A 13,107-nucleotide genomic window follows, 5' to 3' on the forward strand; every position below is an offset into this window, starting at 1 on the left:
ATATATAAATATATAAAAATATTTATATACTATATGTACATATTATTTATATATATTTATATATAAATATATATTATTTATAATATATATTTTAATGTTTAATTTATGTATTTTATGTATTAAATACATAAAATTAAATACATAAAAGCTGAAGAAATATATTTCTATATAAATATATATTTATGTTTATATTTAAAATACATATACTTATATACTATATTTATATATTTATATTTAAAATATTTATATAAAATATGTATATATTTTTCTGAGATGGAGTCTTGCTCTGTCTCCCAGGTTGGAGTGCAGTGGCACAATTTTGGCACACTGCAACCTCCACCTCCTGGGTTCCAGCAATTCTCCTACCTCAGCCTCCAGAGTAGCTGGGATTACATTATTTATATACACACACACACCCCATAATATATATGTTACATGTATATACTATATATAGTGTACTATATATGTAACATATATATACTATATATAGTGTGTATATATATATAGAACTCCTAGGTTCAACCAATCTGCTGCCTTGGCCTCCTAAAGTCTCGGGATCACAGGCGTGAGCTACTGCGCGCAGCCTGCGTCTTTATTTATTTAGTTCAATTGTGTCTCCCTCTGTTTCTGCACATCATGTGAGCACCTGAGCAAACATCTCCCCATGATCTTGGATGTTATAATGAATCGTGTCTTACTGGTGTACCTCTTTAGGCTTTGAGCCTGAGAGAATGACAAGCATCTTAGAATATTTCATTTAAAAAATAAATTTTGTGCTTTTCTAATGTTTCAGGAATTTTACTTCTGTTGAAAAAAGGGCCATAAGATGCAATTATAATAAATGTATTTCTGGGAATGTAGAGAAATATTTTAAAAGACTCAGTTCCAGATCCGGCACATCGTTGACGTCATCGTTGCCCGACTGCTTTCTAGGAGGACTGGAGTGGAAGGTTGTGAGTCAGCCATAATGGCAGCTGAAGAAATTAATGAGGACTATCCAGTAGAAATTCACGAATATTTGTCAGCGTTTGGGAATTCCATTGATGCTGTGGATGAGATGCTGAAGAACATGATGTCTGTTTCTAGAAATGAGTTGTTGCAGAAGTTGGACCCACTTGAACAAGCAAAAGTGGATTTGGTTTCTGCATACACATTAAATTCAATGTTTTGGGTTTATTTGGCAACTCAAGGAGTGAATCCTAAGGAACATCCAGTAAAGCAGGAATTGGAAAGAATCAGAGTATATATGAACAGAGTCAAGGAAATGACAGACAAGAAAAAGGCAGGCAAGCTGGACAGTGGTGCAGCTTCAAGATTTGTAAAAAATGCCCTCTGGGAACCAAAACCGAAAAATGCATCAAAAGTTGCCAATAAAGAAAAAAGTAAAAGTTAACTTTTTGGTTTTTATGTACACATAGTCAGAAAGTACATCTTTTTTTTTCCCACAAAATAATTCTGTGGTAGTGCAAGGTTTAAATGTATTCCTTATTGAATTAATATGTAAATGTACAGTAAATTTGTAAAGCTAAATATTTTCCTCTCCAAAGGGTGCTATCTTTATTGATTTGCACTATGAGGATTTTAACATTGTGATATATTTCATATTTACAATTTACCATCTCTTTTGATGAGACTCTTATTTCTTTATATAGGTCAGTCTTGCAAGTACCATTTTCTAAGCAACTGTGAAATTTAAGTGAAATGTTCTTTGTAAATATTTGTACTATTTTAAATGAAATAACACACTTATACCATCCACAGACACATATAAAATACTCAATAAAGGCCAATTAATGTAGTTGATTGCACGTAGCTCCAGATACAGTTACTTCCCCAATTCATTGTCTATTTCTTCTTTCTCTTGATTATTTTGAACTTATCAGTTGTAGCAAAAGCACACACTATTTTTCCTCTGCAGTAGTGTAGACAACATAAACAATCTCTTGGTAGAAGTTTTAATCCAGTCATTGCTTTATTTTATTTTGTTTTTTTATTTTAGATTCGGAGTTTCATGTGCAGGTTAGTTACATGGATATATTGTGTGGTGCTGAGGTTTGGGCTTTTATTGATCCTGTCACTCAAAAGTGAACCTAGTATCCTATAGATAGTTTTTCAACCCTTCCCCGCTCCCTTCCTCCTCCTCTTTTGGCGTCCCCAGTGTCTTTTGTTCTCATCTTTATGTCTGTATGTACCCATTGTTTAACTCTGAGTTATAAGTGAAAACGTGCAATACTTAGTTTTCTTTTTCTGCATTAATTTGCTTAGAATAATGGTTTCTAGCTGCATCCATGTTGCTACAAAGTCTATGATTTCATTCCTTTATGGCTGTGTAGTATTCCATGGTGTATATATACCACATTTTCTTTGTTCAGTACACCACTGATGGGTACCTAGGTTGGTTTCATGTCTTTACTATTGTGAATAGTGCTGTGATAAACATACAAATGCAGGTGTCTTTTTGGTAGAATGATTTATTTTCCTTTGGACATATATCTAGTAGTGGGATTGCTGGGTTAAATGGTAACTCTATTTTTAGTTTTCTCGTTTGTTTGAGACCGAGTTTCGCTCTTGTTGCCCAGGCTGGAGTGCAATGGCGCCATCTTGGCTCACTGCAACCTCCGCCTCCTGAGTTCAAGCAATTCTCCTGCTTCAGCCTCCTGAGTAGCTGGGATTACAGGCATGCACCACCACACCTGGCTAATTTTGTATTTTTAGTAGAGATGGGGTTTCTCCATGTTGGTCAGGCTGGTGTCGAACTCCTGACCTCAGGTGATCTGCCCACCTCTACCTCCCAAAGCGTTGGGATTGCAGGGATAAGCCCCCATGCCTGGCTGGAGCAGCCTCTTTCATCACATGCTTACTGGGTCCCAAGTGGAAGTGCCCCTGCCTCATCTGCAACAGTGCAGTGGGGAGGGGAGGGGAGAGGCAAGAGATGACACCCTCTCCACGTCCATTCCCAGGCTCTTATCTTGACTCCTTCAGTGATTAGTGCTGCGGCCATGTTTCTTTTCCTCCAGTGGGGGCTTTGGTGGGCTGCACTCCCCCAACCTTGAGTGGACTGCACTGAGGGTTATGACACCAAGGGATCCGCAACTCCCCAGTGACCTCTCTCTGGTCCCCTCTACTTGCTGGAGTCAAGTGGGTTGTGGGGTATGTCTGTGGGCAGTTAGACAATGCAGTGGCACCAGTGGTGTACAATTGTTATGGTACCTGTGGCCTGGGGTTTTCAGTCCTGCAAGTGGCCATGAGGCCTGCCCAGCTCATGCTCTCCTGACCTGGTGCGTCTCTTCTGGCATCCACACTGGCAGCAGGCCCAACTGGCTAGACTTGTTCCAAGCTGTCTGCATCTAGGTTGCTGAGCCATTCCAGGTATTCTCAGCCATGAGACCCCATGGGGGAGAAGCCTTGGCTATCAGGCCCTGCCCTTCCCGGTCCAGTCTTGCAAAGAGGGGGGCACCCAGCTCCCATGCTGGCACATGGACCCGCACAGCACTCTTCTCTGTGCAATGCAGTGGAGGTGTGCTGTGGGCATCCTTCTGTGAGACTGGCCAGGTGGGCAGTCTTGGGAGGTGCTGGGTGGTAGTGGGAGTGAGGTGGCAGGGGGAGTGTGGTTCAGATGCACCTCGGTCCCACGCTCAGTGTGAGACAAAGCGTCTTCCGAAATCAGCGTTTGTGGTTGTGTTTTGCTACCATGGCACAACACAGCGAAGCCTTCTGGGCTTTGCCCAGATTCAAGCTGTGCCTCTGCTTGTTCTCCAGGCGGCTCTCCCTGGAAGTCCAAGTGTTTATGGGGATCGTGGGAGCTCCTGTAGCTAGGTCCACAGGGGTCCATGGATGGAATGTGATGCCTGAAGTTCTTTCATCACCAGCTCCTTAGATTTGGTCCAGGTCCGGGAACTGTTCCTGGCACCCAGCAACTCCAAGTAGGCTGTGAACTTCCTCCCTCTAAAACCATGGTGTTTGCGTGGCCTCTCCATTGACCCTCGGTGTTTTCTCAAGAGATGCTTGAAATGTGAAGGCTTCCTCAATACTTTGGTTCCTCTTTGTGGAAGAAGCACCCTCCAGTGGCTTGTAGTTGTCCGTGTTGCCTCTTTTTGCTTTAAACCAATGGTGTGATGGCCATAACCCGGGTTTGAGTATATATATATATAGTTGTTGTTAGGATGTGGGCCTATAATTTTTTTTTAAATTTCCTTATTTAAAATGAGAAAAAAAATCTGTAGGTTTACCTTACCTTTCTGTTCCATTTCCTTCGCCCTCTTAAGCAAAATATTTCTTTCTGAACTCATCTCTTTCTTCATATGCCCTATGTATAATATGTACCCTATGTACAGTACCAGCTAAGAGCAGGTGAGTCATGATAATGATATTCTGCTTTCATTATTTTCCTCACTTCTGCCTTCTAGGTATTCACAACTGACATAGATTTACCAAAAATTTACAGTGGCATAAGATTGTCTGCCATCTTTCTTTTTTCTTTTCTTTTCTTTTCTTTTTTTGGTTGAGACAGAGTCTCTGTTGTCCAGCCTGGAGTGCAGTGGTTCTACCTTGGCTCACTGCGACCTCCACCTCCCAGGTTCAAGTGATTCTCTGCCTCAGCCTCCTGAGTAGTCGGAACTACAGGCATGTGCCACCACGCCAGGCTAATTTTTGTATTTTTAGTAGAGATGGGATTTTGTCATGTTGGCTAGGCTGGTCTCAAACTCCTGACCTCAAGTGATTCGCCCACCTCGGCCTCCCAATCTCTCGGAATTACAGGTGTGAGCCACCGTGCCCAGCCCGTCTGCCATCTTTCTAGGATTCTAGGAGACAGGCCATGTATCACCCATGGCCTATCTCCAGAGACAAATCTACCCATATAAGGTTTCGTATTATGTCATTTTACCAAAATAAGCAACGGGATGATTGTATCTGTCATGCGAGTCTGTGTGAAGAGAGCACCAAACAGGCTTTGTGTGAGCAATAAAGCTTTTTAATCACCTGGGTGCAGGCAGGCTGAGTCTGAAAAGAGAGCCAGCGAAGGGAGATAAGGGTGGGGCCGTTTTATAGGATTTGGGTAGGTAAAGGAAAATTACAGTCAAAAGGGGGTTGTTCTCTGGTGGGCAGGAGTGGGAGTCACAAGGTGCTCAGTGGGGGAGCTTTCTGAGCCAGGATGAGCCAGGAAAAGGACTTTCACAAGGTAATGTCATCACTTAAGGCAAGGACCGGCCATTTTCACTTCTTCTGTGGTGGAATGTCATCAGTTAAGGCAGGGCAGGGCATTTTCACTTCTTTTGTGATTCTTCAGTTACTTCAGGCCATCTGAGCATATCCGTGCAAGTCACAGGAGATTCAATGGCTTAGCTTGGGCTCAGAGGCCTGACAGTATCCATCAGGGTATCAACCAAGAAAAAGAACTAGTATATATTTAGAGATGTGTTGCAAGGAACTGGCTTATGTGATTGTGGACGATCACTTGAGAAAGTCTAAAGTCCATAGGAAAGGTTGGGTGAGAGCTGATGCTGTTGTTCACAGGCAGAATTTTTTTATGGAAGACTCAGTTCTGCTTTGAAGGCCTTTTTTCCAACTGATTATTTCAATAATCAGGACCACTTATTTAAAGTCAACTGGACCAGGCATGGTGGCTCACGCCTGTAATCTCAGCACTTTGGGAGGCTGAGGCGGGCAGATCACCTGAGGTCAGAAGTTCGAGACCAGCCTGGCCAACGTGACAAAACCCTGTATCTACTAAAAGTACAAAAATTACAGGCATGTGATGGCACATGCCTGTAATTCCAGCTACTCGGGAGGCTGAGGCAGGAGAATTGCTTGAACCTGGGAAGTGGAGGTTGCAGGGAGCCAAGATCATGCCACTGCACTCCTGCCTGGGCAACACAGTGAGACTGTTAAAAAAAAAAAAAAAGCCATCTGCTTTAGGATGCTGAGGAACATGACAAAACCAGTGAATCCATGAGCATGGGCCCACTGCTGTAACTTACTTGCTAGGAAGTGAGCTCCTTGGTTGGAAGCAATGTTGTATGGCGTACTAAGACAGCAGAGAAAGTATTCTTTTGGCTGAAGGATTGGGTGCAGGGAAGGCAAAAGCATATCCAGCATGTATATCCCAGTAAGAACAAACTTCATTCCTTCTACCGTGGTAGTGGTTGAATGTAATTATTTTTCCTCTAGATACAGCTTATCACCATGGGTGATGGTGCCACACTGGGGACTCAGTGTTAGCCTCTGATGCTTTCTGTAGGTATGATTAAGAGTGTCCAATGGTGATAAATTGCCACATTTAGTCACAAACCCAGTGCCCTCTCTATTACTGGAACTGGTCATTAGTGCTTTTAAAGTTTTTTTTTTTTTTTTGAGATGGAGTCTTGCTGTCACCCAGGCTGGAATGCAGTGGTGTGATCTCGGCTCACTGCAACCTCTGCCTACGGGCTCAAGCAATTCTCCTGCCTCAGCCTCCTGAGTAGCTGGGCTTACAGGTGCCAGCCACCATGCCTGGCAAATTTTTGTGTTTTTAGTAGAGACGGGGGGTTTCACCATGTTAGTCAGGCTGGTCTTCAGCTCCTGACCTCGTGATTCACTTGCCTTGGCCTCCCAAAGTGTTAGGATTACAGTCGTGAGCCACTGTGCCTGACCAGTGCCCTTAAAGTTTGTTTGATTGGAGAACCAATCTTAGAAACCCAGAATCAATTCAGAAAACTCATCTATAATATTCTTCGTTATACAGCCACTAACAGTACCAATATCTGTCAGTCAAAATTCAACCAGAGAAACAGAATCAGTTTTCAAGGAAATTGACTTACACAATTGTGGGGACTGACTAGACAGGAAGGAAATTTGTAGGGAAAGGTGAGCTGACACTCTCAGGCAGGAGCTAAAGTTGTTCTCCAGTCCCACCCACATTATATTGAATAATCTGTTTTAGGTAAAGCCAATTGATTTTATATATTAATCACACGTGCAAAATGCATTTATAGCAACACCTGCATTCATGTTTGATTGATAAACAGCAGAGCTTAGACTAGCTAACTTCACACATGGCCAGACTGTCTTGTTTTTCTAAGACCACCAGAGCAAGCACAAAAGAACCAGCAAGTAGGCACAGGTCAGGAGCAAAACTGCAAGTTTATTTTAGTAACCTAAAGTGTGGAGAAGAAGTCTGTCGGCCTCCGGCAAAGAAGGCCGGCAGAGTTCCCCTCCCCCAAGCTCTCTGACGGAGTTCCAACAGTTCCCACAGCGATGGGAAGCTGGGAGGTCGGCGTGGCTCAATGGCGGAGAGCGGCTTTTCTAGGAGTGGGAGGGCAATAGGTGGGGCATGGGCATGTCAGGGGCGTTCCGCAGGTGCGACCAGGTAAATCTTGGTCTCTTCAGATTGACGTCACCTGGCGCATGCCCAGTTGGTCTGCACCCTCCCTGGGCGCCGGCTGCATTTTCGTGCGCGGGGAAAATTTGGGAGGGGGGATGAAGAACCCGGATGTGCACCATCTTGCCTCTGTTCGTCCAAACACAGACCACCACATTGATGATGGAATAAAACACGTTTCAGGAAAAGCTGAGGAAAATGTGAAAAGGACAAAGTAAGGTGAGACTCTCCTTTTTTTTTTTGTCTCGCTTGCTCTGCCACCTGGGCTGGAGTGCAGTGGTGCGATCTCAGCTCACTACAAGCTCCACCTCCCAGGTTCACGCCATTATCCTGCCTCGGCCTCCCCAGCAGCTGGGATTACAGGCCCATGCCGCCACGCCTGGCTAATTTTTGTATTTTTAGTAGAGACGGGCCGTGTTAGCCAGGATGATCCACCCGCTTTGGCCTCCCAAAGTGCTGGGATTACAGGCGTGAACCACTGCGCCCAACCTCCATTTGTTAAATAACATGGCCAAGCCAAAATAATTAAGAGGTAAAAGAACCTGAACACAGAGAAGAAAATGCTTAAATATGTGTAAACTAGAGAGCACAGAACCAAAGTCATATTTGGAAAAGTATCATGATAGATGCAAAACTACCTAGTAGAATCTGTACTTCTACTTAAAATTCAACTTACCCTTAATCTAATTACTTCAAAATCCTTTTATAATGGTGTTAAATATTTAATGACGGGATTAAGTAGAAAGGTATTTAACAAATGGGTGTGCCCAGGTTCAAGTGGCCCGTGCCTGTAATCCCAGCACTTTGGGTGGCCAGGTGGGCGGATCACCTGAGGTCAGGAGTTGGAGAGATGGGTGGGCCATCCTGAGTTTTGTTGTATCTTGTGTCCCTGGCAGTTTTTCAGTGAAGCCACTAGACTCTGGAATGCAGGCCACCCTTCCCAGTATGGATTTGGCCAAAAGTTCGAATGGTAAGTTCCTATCAGCCTGCTCACTGTTCTCTGTGTTGGTTCCAAAGGCCTTGTTTGTTTTCCAGAGTTTATGAAAGTTTAAATCATGGCTCAGCATAGTGGCTCACGCCTGTAATCCCATCACTTTGGGAGGCCGAGGTGGGAGGATTACCTGAGATCAGGAGTTCGAGACCAGCTTGGCCAACATGGTGAAACCTCGTCTCCACTAAAAATACAAAAATTAGCTGGACGTGGTGACAGGCACCTGTAATTCCAGTTACTCGGTAGGTTGAGGCAGGAGAATTGCTTGAACCCAGGAAGTGGAGGTTGCAGTGAATCGAGATGGTGCCATTGCACTCCAGCCTAGGTGATAGAGCGAGACTCTGTCTTAAAAAAAAAAAAAAAAAAAGTTGAAATAAAAACCATGATTAGAAGGATATGCTTTAACTTTTTAGTTTTTTACATGATATTTACTTATTTTATTAATTTTATGAATTTTTCTAATTCTGTTGCTTCTTATTTTCTTGCATGTACTGTTGTGGAATTTCTGTAAGCTTTTGCTCTGTATTCTTAGATCATTGCCTATCTTATTTCCTAAAATATGAATTTACACCTATATGTATCCTTACTAGCATGACTTAAGATATGTTGCTAAGGTAAAAACATAGAGTCATCACTGGATATATTGGTTTTCCATCTGAAATAAACGTAATGTGCTCAGCCAGTAATTTTAATCTGTAAGCACATTCTTCATATTCTTTTATTCCTTTTCATCTTTGCTAGGCTCACGAGAAAGAGAGGCCCGGCGAAAGAGGATTGTTTTGAACCAGCATCAAAAAGATACCCTCCAGGCGTGGTTTGAAAAGAATCCTTATCCTGGTATAGCTGCCAGGGATCAACTGGCCAAAGAAATTGGCATTCCAGAGCCTAGAATTCAGGTAGGCATTTGGTTTCTATTTATTTTCTTTCAAATTTAGGTAAAGAGAAAAGCTAGGCTAAGCACTTTCAAACAATTCTCTTAGTTCTTGTATTTTGCCAAGAAGTTTATTCCTGTTATGTAAAGGAAAAAATAAAACAAAATCAATAACTCTGTGTATCTCTCTCTCTTTTTTTTTTTTTGAGAAGGATGCCACTCTGTCACTCAGACTGGAGTGTAATGACTCAATCACAGCTCACTGCAGCCTCAACTTCCTTGGCTCAATCAATCCTTCCACCTCACCCTTCCAAGTAGCTGGGACTACAGGCATATGCCACCATGACCGGCTAATTTTTTTTTTTTTGAGACCGAGTCTCACTCTGTTGTCCAGGCTGGAATGCAATGGCACAATCTCGGCTCACTGCAGCCTCCACCTCCTAGGTTCAAACGATTCTGGTTCCTCAGCCTCCCGAGTAGTTGGGACTACAGGCATGCACCACCACACCTGGCTAATTTTAGTATTTTTAGTAGAGACAGGGCTTCGCCATGTTGGCCAGGCTGTTCTGGAACTCCTGACCTCAGGTAATCTGCCTGCCTCGGCCTCCCAAAGTGTTGGGATTACAGGCGTGAGCCACTGCACCCCATCCCAGCTAATTTTAAAAAGTTTTTGTATCGATATGGTCTTGCCATCTTGCCCAGGCTGGTCTGAAACTCCTGGGCTCAAGCAATCTTCCCACCTGTTTCCCAAAGTGCTGAGATGATAGGTGTGAGCCACCACATCTGGCCCTAATTTTTTTTAAGCTAATGTCCCTAATTTGATTCATACACAAGAAATTCTATATTGAATTATTTTAAATAAAATTATTGATGCAATAATTAAACTAAGATAATTTTTTAACTTATTAAAGAGATAAAGTATATAATTGTCCCAAGTGAGGTGGTATTTAAACCAATGAAGACAAGTGAATATGTCTTTTTAGGGGTAAAAATTGAGTTCGGGTTTTAGCATCTAATATATAATCTCTGATTAATTGGTTATAATGACCTCAATTTTTGAAAATGCTCAAGAGAATAAAATTTTCTTATGTTTTTAATTGCCTGATGGGTTCTTCCTGCTTACTGTGCAGATGAAACCAAGTCACTGAGACCAAGGCATTGCAATAAATAATTTAATTGACATGAGGTTGGCCACACCACGTGGAGATATAGTTATTACTTAAATCAACCTCCCTGAAAATTCAGAGGCTAGGATTTTTCAAGGATAGTTTGGCAGGTAAGGGAATGGATGTACTTGATTAGTTGGGAATGTAATCACAGGGGTGTGGAGTATGGTCCTTCTGTGTGGAGTCTGCATCTGGGTGGGCCCACAGGGTGGTCGGCAGTCTGGGTGGAGCTATCAGTTGTCAGAAGGTCAAAAACCTGTAAAGACATCTCAAAAGGCCAATCTTGGTTCTACAATAGTGATGTTATCTGGAGGAATAATTGGGGAATTTGTGACCTGTGGAATAATGGCTGGTAATCCTTTAGGTCTACACGTCAGTAGAATTCAGGCTCCTCTTATCCTCCTATCCTGGTGGTCTTTCATTAGCTTTACAAAGGCGGTTTGGGGGAAGGGCTGTTATCATTTAAACTATAAACTAAATGTCTCCCAAAGTTAGTTTCGCCCAAGCCCAGGAATGCCTAGGGATGGTTTGGAGGCTAAAGGCAAACTGGGCTGGGTGTGGTGGCATGCATCTGTAGTCTCAGATACTTGGGAGGTTAAGGCAGGAGAATAGCCTGAGCCCGGGAGCTGGAGATGGCAGTGAACCAATATTGCACCATTGCACTCTACACTGGGCCAAAAAGCAAGACCCTGTCTCAAAAGTAGATAAATTAATTAACAAAAGCAAGGTGGGTGCTGGTTAGGTCAGATTTCTTCCATTGTCATAATTTTCTCACTGTTACAATTTTTGCAAAGGCAGTTTCTTGTTTAGATGATCTATTCTGGGTATGGGAGATAGGGTTTAGATGATCTATTCTGGGTATGGGAGATAGGGCTTACTCAAATTCCGGTAATAAAATTGCTGCATGTGAGAACAACTGGTGATTGGCTGCCTGAGAGGCACTGAGCTCGTTGGAACCTATGGTGAGAAGGAAAGGCCAGGAAACAACGTAAGGTGCTGTTAGCTCTCATATGGTATTTACAAAGATATTCATTAGTTTAGATTCCAGCTGTGTGTAAGACTTTTTATCTAAAAATATTTTGATTAATTAATTTAGAGAACAGATATAGGCTTTGAGCACAATGCTTGGGAATTAAGAGCAGATCAATAGTGCCTACGAAAATAGTCGAACTCTATAAAATATTTTGTATTTTTTTGTTTTTTAACTTTTTGGGTTTTTCTTCTTTTTTCTTTTTCTCTTTCTCTTTTTGTTTTTTCTTTTTTTTTGAGAAGGAGTTTTTGCTCTGTTGCTCAGGCAATCCACCCACCTCGGCCTCCCAAAGTGCTAGGATTACAGGCGTGAGCCACCGCACCTGGCCTGGCCTGTATTTCTTAAAAGTGTATAATTGAAGTCTCATGTCTCCCTAGAATGTATAAAACCAAGCTGCATCCTGACTACCTGGGGCACGTGTTCTTAGGACCTCCTGAGGGCTGCATCATGGGCCAGGATCACTCATACTTGGCTCAGTGCATTTCTTTAAATATCTTACAGATGTTATGCAGAAGTTAAAAAAACTAAAAGTTAAAAAAGGCCGGGTGCAGTCGCTCACGCATGTAATCCTAGCATTTTGGGAGGACCAAGGCGGCTGGATTACTTGAGGTCAAGAATTCGAGACCAGCCTGGCCAACATGGTGAAACCCCATCTGCACTAAAAATACAAAACAGCCGGGCCTGGTGGCGGGCACCTATAATCCCAGCTACTCGGGAGGCTGAGGCAGGAGAATTACTTGAATCCAGGAGGCAGAGGTTGCAGTGAGCCAAGATCGCACCACTGCACTCCAGCCTGGGAGGTAGAACAAGACCTTGTCTAAAAAATAAATAATAAATGTGCCCACCTCAGCCTCCTGAGTAGCTGGGACTACAGGTGCATGCCACCACACCTGGCCAAATTTTCTATTTTTTTTTTTAATTTGTAGAGATGAGGTTTTGCCATATTACCCAGACTGGTCTCAAACTCCTGAGCTCAAGTGATCAGCCTGCCTTGGCCTCCCAAAGTGCTAGCATTATAGGCATGAGCCACTGCACCCAGCGATAAATGTTTCTTTTCAGACTTTTAAAGGTGTCAGAGCCGGTTGGGCACAGTGGCCCATGCCTGTAATTCCAGCACTTGGGGAGGCAGAGGCAGGCGGATCACCTGAGGTCAGGTGTTCGAGACCAGCCTGACCAACATGGAGAAACCCCATCTCTACTAAAAATATAAAATTAGCCGGGCATGGTGGCTCATGCCTGTAATTCCAGCTATTCAGGAGGCTGAGGCAGGAGAATCGCTTGAACCCAGGAGGCGGAGGTTGCAGTGAGCCGAGATCAAGCCATTGCACTCCAACCTGGGCAACAAGAGTGAAACTCCGTCTCAAAAAAATAAAATAAAATAAAATAAAAAATGAAGGTGTCAGACTCATTCTCCTAGATCTGGGAAAGGCATAGAAAGGGAAGGGGAAATAATTGCATTAATGAACACTCTTTACAGATGAAAATTTTCACCCCAGCTTTTCAAGACCCCTTCTGCCTGCTGGCCAAATGGTAGCCATTTAAAAATATGTCAAATAAATATATTTTGGGGTAAAATGGCCACAGAAAACAGTTGGACTAACATACCTTCATACTTATATCTTATTTCATTCCAGGGCCAGATATATATGTGGATATATATGTGGATATATATGTGGAAATATCTATATGGAA

General features: G+C 42.9%; 1 pseudogene; it reads left to right on the plus strand.

Moving 5' to 3' along the window:
• The first annotated feature begins 967 nt into the window (after positions 1-967).
• Positions 968-1,393, plus strand: LOC111537760 (annotated as a pseudogene).
• Positions 1,394-13,107: the final 11,714 nt, after the last annotated feature.

This window comes from Piliocolobus tephrosceles, chromosome 9 (assembly GCF_002776525.5).
Source record: "Piliocolobus tephrosceles isolate RC106 chromosome 9, ASM277652v3, whole genome shotgun sequence".
Taxonomy (NCBI): domain Eukaryota; kingdom Metazoa; phylum Chordata; class Mammalia; order Primates; family Cercopithecidae; genus Piliocolobus; species Piliocolobus tephrosceles.